Source organism: Motacilla alba, chromosome 1A (assembly GCF_015832195.1).
Source record: "Motacilla alba alba isolate MOTALB_02 chromosome 1A, Motacilla_alba_V1.0_pri, whole genome shotgun sequence".
Classification (NCBI taxonomy): Eukaryota; Metazoa; Chordata; class Aves; order Passeriformes; family Motacillidae; genus Motacilla; species Motacilla alba.
The window spans coordinates 60,777,254-60,791,785 of NC_052031.1; positions in this window are offsets into that span (position 1 = coordinate 60,777,254).

Below are 14,532 nucleotides of genomic sequence, written 5' to 3' on the forward strand. Positions count from 1 at the left end.
CCGCCGAGCGCGGTCCGCCCCGCCGCAGCCGCGGCCCCCTCCTCCCCCGCCGGCCGCCCGGGACGCGGCGAGGCCGCGCTCGCCTCCCCCGGCCCTGCGGCGGCCCCGGCGGCGGGGACGCCTGGGCTGGCGAGCGGGCGCGCGAGCCCCGCTGCCCGGGGAGGCGGCGGCGCGCTGGAGGCCGGGGCGGCGAGCGGGGCGGCCGGGAGCGCGCCTTCGTGCGGCGGCTCCCGCGGAGATGCTGCTGCCGGCGCCCGCCTCCTCCCGCGGCGCCGGCACCGCCGCCTCCCTGCCACACGGTCCCTCCCCTGCGCTCTTTAAGATGACAGCGTCCTCAGGTCTGGCATTGCCGCCGGGCGGGCGGGGAAGCGGCGCGGCGGCAGCGGCGGGGCTGCCCGAGCGGTGCGGAGCCGGCCCCGGCGCGCCGGGATATCGGCGCTGCGCCTGCGGGGCTGCTCCCGCCCGGGCCCCCTCCCTGCCGGGCCCCTCCCGCCCCTCCGCCGCCGTGTCAGCGCCTCTCGGTTCTGCTCGGTGCTGCAGCCGCGGCCGCAGCGGCGGCCGTGCGGGTATAAGTAGGAAGGGAGATGCAGCCCAGCAAACTGCGGGAGCGGGGGGGCGGCAGCAAGTATTCCCCTGCTATTTCGGGAAACTGGGAAAGCAGAGTTACCTGCTCTCTTCCCTGCCCCCGGTGAATGAGTGCGATTGACTCTGGTCAAGGCAACCTGAAGGCGAATCAGCAGCGGGGTCGGGGCATTGGGCTAGGGCTGCTCTTCCATCACCATTAGCACAAGGTCTCGGTGCCACTGATTAGACAGCAGGACAAAACTGATTCATCTCAGCTGCGGTCACACCATTGTTTCTCTGTCAAATTAACCGGGGGACCTGATGCATAGATTATGTCAGTTTTATGCCGGCTTTATGCTGACTGCAGAAAGACAGATGCTACTTGTCCAGCATAAAATTGGAGTGGTGCAGACAGACAGTAACTGATCTCTTACAAAGCCTGCCAGTAAAAAGTTAACACACCAGATTAGGCGCATTTTACATATTTGAACTGGAAGAGTTAGTTCATCCTGGATCAATGTCACAGCCTTTTTTTTTTTTTATACTCAGAGTCTTAGACTCCAATTTACTGTTTCTTCAAACTATGGCCTGCAAATAGACTTGAGTTGATATTGGTCAAGTACTAGCAGGACCTGTTTTTCACGTTTTACAGACTTTTTAAACTTTTATATTTACTCCTTTAAAGGTTAACAACTGAGTTAGAGTTTACAAATTGAGGTGTTTGTTTTAAATAGAAGTTACCTGTAAGAAGATGGATGTCACTGCCCACCAATGCAGCACTGTATAGGAAATCAAAGACAGAGATTTCCTTTCTTGCTGACCTGATAATGTTGTTTTGAACAAGCCACATTCCCTTTCTACCATGGCTTCCCCATGACTAAGAAATAGGTACAAATTATTAGACCGCTCAGCAAAGTGCTTTGAGATCTGCAAATGGAAGCACTAACACCAGTGATACAATATATGCATACAGTACATGGCATATATCAATTTTATAAATATACGTGCATGCATACATAACTAATACATTGTAATCCAGCCTACACAAACACTTCTCACTGCCTAGAGAGCATTCATGGAAGAAGCAAGCAAAGTGATGGAAGTTCTGTCAGTTTTTAGCTTGAAAACCGCTTCCAAAATGCACATTTTTAATAAATTCTACTGTAGAAGCAAGTGTGAATATTAACAGGAAAGAAACAAGTGTGAATATTAATATATGAGAAGAGTGAGTGGCTCTCGTTGATGAGTGAATGTCAAAAGAGAGGAGAACAACAGTATGCCAACTGTAATTCCCATGATACAGCTAACCTCAACACCCTTTTCTTAAAAGACAATGAGAGAGTCCACAAATCAGAAGGAAAAAAAAAAGCCCAAATTTCAAAGGAGAAGCAAAATGTTGTGCCAAGAGCTGTTACAAGTTCTAGTCTAGTTGCCTTTCTCAACTTTGCACCTAGGCCACTGTGCATGGAAATGTTTACTGAGCACAGGAATGGATCAGAAAACAAACATCTTTGAGACCAGTGCTAAAAATGAGTGGTTGGGTCAAGGATAGTGTGGAAACGGCTGAAGCAACAGGACATCTACAGCTAATCAAGCCTTGCTGTAACTCCACTTAACATCATTTGACTGACAATCTCACTCACAAGCCAAGGGCGGCCTCACCTCTTCTGAACAACTGCACCCCAGAGGGGAAATCTGGCATTTTATAGTGGGCCAGTTTTTCTTCAACACCCTAAAAGAAAGTGCAGTGTGAAAGGCAGGTGTGGTGCCCTGTGCAGCAGTGCACAGTGACTGTGAGGTCCTCAAGCTACTCTGAATTGAAAACACCAAGATGCCCATGATTTTCTGTGACCAGTGCCCATTCCCTGTCTTGCCTCCTAAATGTAAACAATATCGAACCTGGGTTCTTTGGTAATATTTGTCTTTGTTTTAAATATCTACTTCTTTAAAAGTCTTCTTTCAAAAGTCCCCAGTTGTCAGGGGACTTTTGCTGTCAGTTGTCAGTTTCTCTGCACTGACTGGGCTGGGCAGCACACACATGGATACCTTCAGACAAACATATTTAATTGAGTGAATCCCACCTTTCACTTCTCTATCTTTTCTTAGGCCTAAAAACCAGCACCTACATTCTGTTGTCAAGATCCTCCATCTGTATTTATAATGGACTGTTAAGGTCACTGATGGATCTGGAAAATATTCAAGCTCATTCCCTGTTACCAGGAGCTGTGGTTTTGCCTCATTCCTGACTGTAGAGATGAGAAAAGATGGATATCTTAGAATATAAATAGCATCTAAGTTTTAGCCAAAGTCTTCATTAAAGAAGGAGGTGCTGCAGCATGACCCAAAGGTGGTCATTCCCTAGGGATTAGCTCATAACAGGTAGTGGGACCTCCTCTGATGGAGATCTCTGGCTTTCCGGAGTGCCTGTGATAAACTATGGATTCAAGTTACTGTACAGTGGTGCCAGCAAAGCTCTGGTCTCAGTCACAGTTCTGGTACCTTTAGGAGCTCACTCATCAGTGCAGATAGCCCTAAAACAATGATATTGGCGTTCCAAATAATTCCACTGTCCTGGTGTGATCACCTCACATTAGGTTTTCTGCCTCCCCAAGTTCAAAAAGCATGCCCTGGTCTTATTTAAGGTTGGCATATCACCCTCCATTGTTATGTCTCCTTCATTTTGCCCTGTGCACCACCTTCACATGAATATTTCAAACAAGTCTCAAGTAATTTCGTCTACATGTCATTCCACATACTTTAATAAAACAAGCCTCCTTCTGATTGCGTCCATTTCATGGGCATGAAACTGAATTCCTTTAATTCCTGACAAGTGATACTAGTGGATTTCTAAACCAAGCATAATAGGTGCCAGTACTGATCACACACTTTTTTAACCAAGCAGATATTCAAGGACAGGGAAAATTATACAATTCATATCTTACTCAAGAGATTATTAAATTTCAGATCATTTAAGAAGCCTTTAATGACCTCTATGAAATGAATGATTTGTTCTGTGCCTTAGTGACAATGCAGCTGTAAAAGCAGCCTGTACTGCATGGCAGAAGGTTGGATTTGCACCTGCAGCATGCACAGACATCCCTGTGAGTCCATTTGTATGGAGCATCTCAGAGCCCCAGAGCCCAAACCAACTAAGCAACTGCTAATTACCAGTGTTTGGCAGGCTCACCAGAGTGGCCAAAGGCAGAAAAAAACAACAAGAAAAAGAAAGGTATGAGGACCAATCTGTCATTGTTAATGAAAATGGCATTGATTTCCTGAATGGGAAAAAAAAGGGAAAAGCACTGAGAGAAGTCTCTATGGGAACTGTGCTGGGTCTGGTTTGGAAATAAACAAGTGGCTGTTACACTGCCAAAGCTTTATCTTTCTCCAGCACTGAATATAAACACCATCTTTGTAATGAATGGTCAGCCTAGAGATAAAAGGGAGACACTGGGAAGAAAATGAAATTTAAAAAGATTACGAGATCCTAGTCCAATAGAAATGGTAATAGGTTTTAAGAAAATTAGTTTATGGAGAATGTTAAGAGAAACTAAACACAGGAGCTAATAAACAATAATGCATATAATAAACAGTAATGATGTTTCTCTGATTAATGAGTGTCAGCATTCAGAAGAGAGGCTTTCAAACAGCTGTGTCCTTATGTGAGTCCTCTGTGAACTGCCTTTAAAGGATCTGCAAAGGTAAATAATTTTAATTTTTGTAAGCCTATTATCAGGTGGAGTTAAATGTGATATACAGGAAACTGTAATTTCACCAGAATAGTTTTAGGGTCCAAAAAGCTGGAGGTTGAAAACCACTTGTGTAGAACATTTGGAACCTGAAAGGAAGATGGACTAAAACAGAACACTTCAACAAGGAAATCAGGGAAAAGGGCTGCACAAAAATGGTTGGCAGGATGCTTCGTGTGTAATGAGCAGGAGTTAGAGACTCAAAAATGAGTTTTACAAGAAAACTACAAAAAATTAAGTGTAATAACATTTAGAAAATACAGTCAGCAATAACTAAGCAGCCAACTGATACTTCCATATAGAAAACTTACAGACTGCAGCAGAGAATGTGAATTATAACTGTTATACTGAATAAATCATTTCAGCCTAGAAGGGTGTTGCTTTCAGCGAGTGTTGCACATGGGTCTTGGTTCAGCTCCACAACTGTAAGCTGAGTCTTTTAATTGACAGCATTGCCCCAGGCTCGAGATCCAGGACACTGCTCTTCCAGCCTATGCAGAGACTCAGAACACAAATAAAAAATGGCTGAAAGGAGCACAGAAAGGATTATTATGCCTATTTAAACTACCATGCACTTTCCTGTGACACAAGGAAGACCTGCCCACTAAGAATCCTTTGTCCAAACAACTTGTCATCAATTTAGCCTAGATAAATCAGTGTCACGGTGTTCCTTACTGAACAGATGTAAACTTGGGAGGAGAAGGGAGAGCCCAGTTTATCTCAGATATACAGCAGAAATACTCCAAAACCAGCAAGCAGCTGGAGTGCTCCTCAGGGTCTGCCTGCTGGCCACAGTCCCAGGCTCTCCCTGCTTTGTAATGGCCACTCCCTCCCACTTCACCTTCTCTCAGTCCCCACCAGCCCAGCTACAGCCTGGGGGCTCTGCCCCACTGACATCCCCCAGACCAGTGATCTGAGTGCTTGGGGGCTGCCAAACTGCCCCCCCTGCTCCCCAGCACCTGGGTACAGCTGTCACACTGTGCCCAAGCTGTCAGCCAGGACCCTCCTGAGGCAGGTACAGCACCTGTGGGGATGACCAAGGGACTTTTCTGTCTGGAACACCTGGTCCCTCCACAGAGCAGAGGCTTTTTGCTCCAGCAGAGATGCCCAAAGCCTCTCATGGCTGCTTGCACCCCCAGCCGGCTGCTGGGGGCAGCAGGACAAATGCCCTCTTTTCTTGGCAGCTCTGTTCTGGCACTTTTCAAATCCTCTGGTTTGTTGTGTTTTTTCCAGACTCTCACAAATCAATTTCTCAGTCATCTTTAGTGTGTTTCTGGGAAGTGAAATGAGGTTATACATTATTCCTCCAGTCTCCGTCTTCCTTTTATTATGTCAAGTCACCGCCAACAGCTCTGGAGGGAGTGGATGTGCAGAGCTGCTCAGTTCCTCAGCTTCCTCCTATCACCACAGCATGGGCAAAAGCAGCTGGCAAAACCAGAATAATAGGTAGATCCCACATTTGAAACGTGATCTGACTGTAAAATAAGAACCAGACTGCAGGTGATGATCCCGTTTTGACTAGTTTTTCTCCTCAGAAGTCATTAGTGTGGGAGAACAAATTCCTGTATAACAATGTGCCTTGTCTTGAAATTGACAGCCTAGAATCTGCAGTGCACCTATTAAAGATAGCTTCAAAAGGCACTTAGTTCTGCTAAAGCTAACATTTGCCTAACATTCTTATCCTGCATCAATGACTAAAAACATTTACAGACAGTGATCACTGAGAGAGAAACTGAAATTTTTATGTGGAATTTAATTGTAATGCTGTGTTGTAATGTGAAGAAAATTTGATTCAGATACTATAAAAAGCATATGATTTAGTGATTTTTTGCAAGAGCTCTAAGCTAATATTTCATCACTCAGCTTCTAAAAACACATTACAATGAATGCAGAACACACAACACAAAGAAAATTACATTACATTTCTATTAAGTGAGTGTGGCATTTGGGAAAGATGCCAGGTTAATGACACTAGCCTATAAACTTGGATTTTGTTAGGTTTTTATCAAAGTACCTAATACGGAATGGGTGGTGTGTATTCAAAGCACTAAAACAATGGATTACAAAGAAGGCATCTGGATCAAAGCTACAATTCTTTCCCTCAGCTAAGAGAGGAGTCAAAGTCCAATTAGGAGATTAAGATCTTGGACTGGAGACTGACTTCCGTGGGAATTTTCCCAATCGCTTTTGGTACATCTTGGATTAAATGATTGTTCTATCACAAAGCAGGGTACTGCAAACTTAACTACTCTAAAATCCTCTCTAGAACTTTTTTCAAGAATTGTATTTATACTATAAATGCTTTTTCTTATAATAATCACATTATTCAACCTACACACAGGGATTGCAACAGCTGAAACAGGTACTACATAAAATTATTTAATGTGAATTCTGTATTGTGAAATCTAACCCTTTAAAAAATTGAAACCCATAAATCTTTCTAAGGGTATTTTCTTCATGGTTTGTTTTGCTGTAATATTTTGGGCTATTTTCATTTGCTTTATGCTTTCTGAGCCAGATCAAGACTGACTGATACTTTAGTCCAGATTTTCTTACAATCAAGAGCTTTATTTTTACAAAAACAAAACAAAACAAAACAAAACAAAACAAAAAAAAGCCCACAAAAACCTCCAACAGATTATGTTATGAACTTTTGAGGTCCAGGAGAGATAGACTCTAACTAAGCCTGCAAATTAAAAAAACCATCATGAGCATGGAGCAGTTTCCAGCCCTCACCTTACAGTCCCCAAAACATGACTGAATTCCTAGAGGCCTCCTGGAAGAGAACATGGCAAGGTTTTTTTGGGTGAAACACTTTTCTTTCAAAAGAAAGTCTCATCAGTGTAGATATGTAGGAAGGTTGTGTTGTATTTTAACAATAGCTATCTGAATGTATCTAGCTGGGAAACATTAATACAGTATAAGATGAGAGTAAACCAATCCTATAGTGCCAGAGCCTTTCCTGATACGTGCTACCATTTGGGAGGGGGATAAAGTTAATTAGGAGTTTCTATGAGGTTGTCTTGCTAGGCTTTTTTTATTCCTTCTCAATGATCAGGAGTTTCTGAAGGCACAGCAGATGGAGCTTGGCATGGGGAGTATATGAAGTGGGGATACAGCTACCTCTGGGTGCTGGATGCTACCCTTGCTCACAGCAGATCCTGGTACAAGCAGGGGAAAAGGCAAGAGGGATGCTGCTCTTTCCCTACCTTTGTTTGCCCAACTGGGCAGCAGAGGATCAAGGGAGAATAGGAGAAGCAGTCAAATTCTTGCCAGCAGGGCACAAAATTGAGAAGAGAAATAACAGATGGCAATTCCTTTGATGCAAGGAACCCATCTGCTACTGCTCCCCCTTATGAGCTGCTGGAGATACTGTGGGGAAAAGCTTCAGAAACAGGCTGGGAGAGGCAAGTGTGAGTGTGGGTTGCATGGGAGAAGATGGAAGAGTAGCTCTGCTTGTGGAAGGGGACATTACAAGAAGAGAGCTGTCCTTCTGCTCAGCTCTTGGTAAATCCTAAAATAGGCTTGTGAAAAGTTGAAGCAACTCAGTTATATAGGACGACATGCAAAGCAGCTGCTCCCTGCTGTCCCACATTGAACACACGAGTGAGAATAGCTCGTGAAAACCTGGCTGCAAGGCAAGTGCACACGAAGCTCATGCAGTAGCTGTGCGAGCAGGCTGCACAGTCCTGCAGAGCAGCTCACTTCTGCTACTGACATCTCTGATCACCTCTCACTCTTGCCTGCTTTGATGAGCAGAGCTAATACATCTTGATATTACATAACATTGATGCCTGACAACTACCATTTATTATTCCTTTTAAAATTAATAATTTCATGAATCTTTCTGCTTTTCAGGCTGTCTGGGAACACAGGCAGCTGCTATCATCACATTTATCTATGTGTGGGATATGAATGGAACAATGTCTGCAAATATGGGGACATCAACTTCCCTGTAAGAAAGATGGTCATCTGTAGCATCCAGTACAACCATATGAAAATAAATGTGGGCACCTGATTGCCTTCCTGCTTCTTCCTGACTGACAGCTGCTGTGCTGTCAGCTGCAGATCACCCAAAGCTGTCACTGACAGGCAACTGAAGAAACAGGAAACACCTTCCATTAGAAGACTCACCGCCATGGAGAAGACAACACAAGTGCCTCTCTAAAAGGAGAAAATCAAATACTAACCCTCCTCTCCTCCTTACTTTTTTTTTAAGAGCAATCACTCTCCTTAATACTGTGAGAAAATGGCAGCTGCTACATTTTAAGGGATGTGACAATTTAGTGATAGATGCAGAGGGGAAGCTTGATTTGCAAGCTTGTCACAGATTCTCTCTGCAAGAGAGAGAGTCATGTCAGAGTAGAAACATGTTTTGAAAGTGAATGAGCAGGATGAGGGAATTGTTTTGAACATTGGAATGCTCAGGGCAGTCAAATCTCTTGAATGACTTCTGTGGCCCATAGCTGGCATCCTTGGACACCAATCCACAGAAAGCTGGAACGGACATGCACACATACACTTCAGGGTTATCCAAAGGGCAAGCAGAATATTTTTTTCATTGTCTTTTACAAAAAAGCAGTTGAGTTATGGTGTTAAGTAAATATAAAACAAGACTTAAACACCCACAGACAAACATTTGTTTATACACTTGTTTTTAAATACTGATATTACAGGAGAATCATGACTTTGCCTTGATTGAGGGCTGAGTTACTGATCCCCATCAGCTGTGGTTGGTAGAATAATACAAATATAGTGGGATTAGCCTTCTAATGGGCCATGGATCAAAAAGCCACTGAAGAACAGTATCTGAAACTGCTGGGAAGGTGGTATCATGGAGAGATTTCCTGGTGGCTTATGTTGACATCCAGCCAGAAGTCCCTGACTAGTGCAGATTTCATTGCTCTGAAAACATCCAACATCTCATGGAAGCAGATTTCTCCAGGTGGAACCATCACATGTTGGCACTGAGGTGCTGCCCATCACCCAACACAGAGACAGATTGGGCAGAGCAATTTCATGTTCCTCCAGGACTGGCTGTGCCAGCTCGTGGCAGCAGCTCTGTTCACAGAGAGCAGCCGGCACAACTTCCAAAGGATTTTTCCTGGGGAAGGCAGTGAGAATCTCAGAGAAGAGGAAACAATTCTTATCTCTACTCAGCACTCCTGTTTTTGCACATGTGGAATGGGTTATGGAGATTGTTTACCCAAAGTGAGTTGGTCACTGGACACGGGTGAAAGTTGTTTTCAGTGATTAGCCAATCACTCAAAGCTGTGTCTGGCTGTCACAGTCAGTCACGGGTTTCCTGTAGTGTAGTATAGTACAGTATCTCTTTAGCATAGTTATATATATATTAATGTAATATAGAGTAGTTTTAATAAAGCAATTGTTCAGCATTCTGAATCATGGAGTCAGAGCACATTATTCCCTACATTGGGGTTGCCTGGCTTCGATACCAGCTCACCGTGCATGATGAAAATCACGGATAATTCCCATGTGTGAGCCTGTATGTGCAGTTTTAACCTGTGCAGCCTGTCCCTTGCTTAAGGAACTAAGTAGGTTGAGCTTGACAGTATCACATCGATGTTTCTCTTCCACCTGTGGTAGATGGGAACTAGAAAAACAGAGTGTGGGGTAGGGGAAGAGAAAGAGGGATAGAAGGATGTCTTTGTCAATGTGACAATAAGAAAAAAAAACAAATTCAGAAAGTGTATGGAAATATGTGAAGCTTCAGTGTCTGGCTGAGAATTGTCAGTGGGTTGGAGACAGAACAAGGGTGAAGGGAATTGTCCTGAGAGATGGCAATCTGCCATCTGATCCTTGTCAGTAATGTCTGGGGACATGACCACACACTGAAACAGGTCCTCCCTTCCTGTCCCTTCGGAAAACACAGCCAACAGTACCTTGCTGCTGCCATACTCATGGGAAATGGATGTCAGGAAAGGAGCTGCTAGGGATGACAAGCCAGCTGCCTGCTCCCCTGTGCAGCTCTCTCTTCAGTCTGGGTCTCTGTGTGCTCCAGATTCTGCTGTCTTGATAGAGGAGCTTGAACAAAAATATCAGGAGAAAACTTACTTGGGTGACTAAGCACTACAAAATGAAGTAAAAGAGTTATTATAGCCAGCCTGATAGATGAAATTATGTTGAAAAATGAGATTATATACAGGAAAGCTGTTGGCAGCCTAAGGGGAAAAGAAACCTCACTATTAAGCAAGGGTACTTTTCAATTATTGCTATTAATAAGCTGTGGTTGTAATGATTGGATACAATAAATGTAGGTAGAGGTTACATTAGCTGCTCTGAGACTCCTGATTTTCCTTCTAACGAGTGATCTGCTTAAAGATAAAAGCAAAATGTATTACAGGTGTCCAAAATTTGCTGGTGGATTACTTCCCTGACCCTATTCCATACACAGCATCACAGCTGCCAGGCTGGCTCAGGGAGGATGGGGATGCTGGGACACTGGGATCAGGCAGTGCCTGAGGCACAGCTCCCCAGACACCCTCCCACCTAAACTGACAGGCTGTCCCAATTCTGGATTAGTTTGAGCATGGATAAACCACTTCCTCTGACTGCAGTTAACCTCTACATGAACAAATGCTTCAATCTTTGGAGCGTGAGGTACTGACTGTCAGTGTGAATTTAAAAAAGCTCTTCAAAGATAAAGGTCTCTGCAGTCTTTTGTTTCATTTTCTGCACATCACGCAGATCTGATGTTTTCAGTGAATGCCTCTGAATTAATGGTGTTTATTCCTTGAGTTAGAAATGAGATCTGGAATAAATGAGTATGTCTCTAAACAATCCTTCATGCTGAATGTTTCAGACCTGCCAATAGATGTAGAAAATCACATTTACCTGCTCCACAGACTATTTTATCATCTTAACCTCTAACACAGCTCCACACTGATACACAGGCACACCAGAGCTGTGCAGTGCCCAGGGTGTTTGGTCTCTCAAATGGCCAGGGAAGGTTCTGTGGTACATTCCAGATGTGTTCCTGCACTTCCCACTGCATCACTTACAGACATTTCTGAACAGCAGGGAGCAGCAGGCAGGGCCAGCTCATGCCTACTGCAAGACTTATTTGCCATAGGCATGGATGTTCCACATTTCTGCTCTCTGTTCTTCCTCACAGATTTATATGTCAGCAGTTCCCAAGAAGCTTCAATTGGTTTCCTGGGAGTCAAAAAAATCTTTTTTGTTCTTTGAGTAGCTTTGTTTTTCTTAAATACACCTTCAATGCTATGTAGCACTCTGTTCTGCATGTTCCTCTTCTTATTGCACTCTCTCCATTCCCCTTTATATTCTCTGCTTTCCTCAGGTTTCTCCTGCCCCCCCACCATTGATACTGTGGAGGTGTACAACAAGAGCTACATTTCTTTACATGATTTAATTTCATATTTATACTGCATAGAAGACAAGAAGTCCTGCAAAACCATTAATAAAGTGAAAATTCACAGCATATCTATATATAAACTCTAATCTAAATAATACTGTCACTGCTGCTGTGTTCAGCTGCCATGTGCTGACAGAGCACTGATAAAATACACATCTGATGTGTCTCTGTCCTTAAAAACACATATAAAAGAGCTATACACCAGTGAGACCAATTATTGTTCACTCTGTATAATGAAATGTGCCAAAGCCAGCAAGGACTCATTGTGAACAAATCGATCCCCTGTCTCAGGCTTTTCTGGTTGCAGCATCAGAGGAGTTCTCAGACAGACCTCCCACTCCCAGCAGTTATTCTGCCATTCCTTGCAGCTGTCTTTATAGCCTGGTCTTGAAAATTTTGCTCCTGGAGATTCCACAAATAGATCAGGGAACCTAACTGTAGTCTCTGCCTTCAGTTTATAACTGAAGGAAACAGTTTGCCTGAAAATGTGGAGGGCAAAGTATGTTGGGAAAAAAAAAGAGTTCTTATTTATTTTTGTTTCTTTCACTCTAGGGTGCTGAACAACTGGAAGCAAACAGAAGGGGAGCAAAAAAAAAAAAAAACCTCCAAAGTGACGTGGCATGTAAACCTCTATCATTTCTGGGCTTGGGGTTTTTTTCATCCAGGAGGGCTAATTGCTTCAGAGAAACAGCATTTAACTTGCTAGCCAGGAGTTACAGAAAGCTCTGGCAGGACTGCCCAGCTAACAAAGCAGCAGGAGAAAAGCAGCACAGATGAATGCAGAGCAGTGCACACGGTGAAGTGACCTTAATTCTACGTTCTCAACAGCTTTTGTCACCAGGCGTTCTCCTACGTCATTGCAGACAGCGTTTGCAGGATGAAGCCTTCTATCCCCTGAGCAGCACAAACACCAGCAAGGGAATATAAACTACCTTTTGGTACTCCATAAGGCTATGGTGTACCCAGGCTTCTGAGAGGCTCTGGCCACTGCAAAAATGAGGTTTTCCAACTAGAAAGGGTACAGATAAGGGGAGTCAATCAGATTGTTTCCTATTTCTGACTCATCTCTGCTATAGAAGAAAGCAAAAGGATTTGGTTTCGTCATTTTGAAAAAAGAGATTAACTGAGGGCATGATAGAGGTCTAGAAAAACATAACTGACATGGAGCTGGTAGCAAGGGAATGATTAGTCATTATTTTTCATGAGACTAGAACCACAGGGCACTCAATGAAACCATCAAGCAGCAGGGCAAAGACAAATGAAAAAAAAACACTGGCACATGTAGTGCCTAATTGTATTGCAGGACATAACATCCTGTTATTTTATAAAATCCTGATTTGTTTGGAAGCCCAAAGTATAAATAAATTCTGAAAGCTACTAGGTGGCTTCCTAGAAGGAAAGGTCTCTTAAGGACAGTTAGACAACATTACGTAGATACAATTTCTAGATGAGAAAGTTTCTAAACTAAAACTTGCTGGAAATTGGAGCAGTATCTTGGAAAAAATATGAATCCAAGATTGGTTTTATGACTTTTTCTTTACTACCAGTGCTGTAGTAGAAAGACAACACATCAGATGGGGTATATGTATATAGTACAGCTGTTTGTCTTCTATTTCATCAGAATGACTATTTGCAAAAGCTATACATAGTCAGAAGTGGGAAATTATATTAGAGTAATTGGTACTGATTGTTTCCATGAGTACATCAACCACGCAAAAAGAACACTACTTCTCCCTTAAAGAAAATCTATGTATCTTGAATTGTAAAGAAAGTTCAAAGTTTTAAAGTTGGAGGAGTGGAGACATGAGAACAATAGAAATATATACAAGTGAGGGAAAAAATGGAGAACACAATGAAGTAGCCCTCCTGTGAGGTTAATATCTGATCTCCAGTAAAATTGTGAGCTTTTATGTTGTTTGCAGCATTGTTTTCATTTGCAGGATTAAATTCTGCAAGGAGTCCACAGGGCAAAATGATGACATTTTCATATCTGTCATTTTTCTCCCTCATCAGGGGTAGGAGGAAAATTTAGACTTTTTTTTCCAAAAGCTGATTGAACTCAGAATTTGGTAGTCAAATCATATAAACTCAGGAAATGCAGAGAAATAAGAAGAAGAATAAAAAATGGAGCACTCATGTACAACCAGTCATTTTTCTTCACATTGTTTCTAAAGGTGATGCCAAGGAATTCAAGACAAGCTTAAATCAAAGTCTTGCCTTAAGCTTCAGCATTTAATTTCCTTCCAGCTCACATCCCAGCCAGTGCCAAAGATAGATTAGGAATTTGATCAACAAGAGACCTGATTTCCATTTTGATAAGGAACTATAATTACTAGAATCATCTTGACAGATAGGTACTGTAAGAAATTAGTAATGCTGGAAGAGAAATTTATTTCTTCAGATACAATAATGAACTGGTTTTACTGGTTACCTCAGTGCCTCTTTAACAGATTTTGAGAAAAGGCTCTTCAAATTATGCATGCCCAGGAAAGTTGATAATGTTCATCTCCAATCACAGGACAACTAGATTCATTATTTCAACCTAAAAATTATTGCAGATTATTCAGGTACATACTAGAGATTCTTTATATCCCCAATGAGTCTTGCAGCTTTAGAATGTTGTTGTTTAAAGGTGGTGATTTGTAATTTTTGGTATTACACATCTTACTGAAATTTAAACCACATTACCACATATGAAGATCTAAGCAGTGTCTCAGTACAATGCAACATCAAGTTAATTGGCCCAGATATAAAGGACAGTTTTGCTTCCATTTCATGTCTGTATATTTTAAATCTTTTCAGAATCTAAATCTTAGGCGTAGG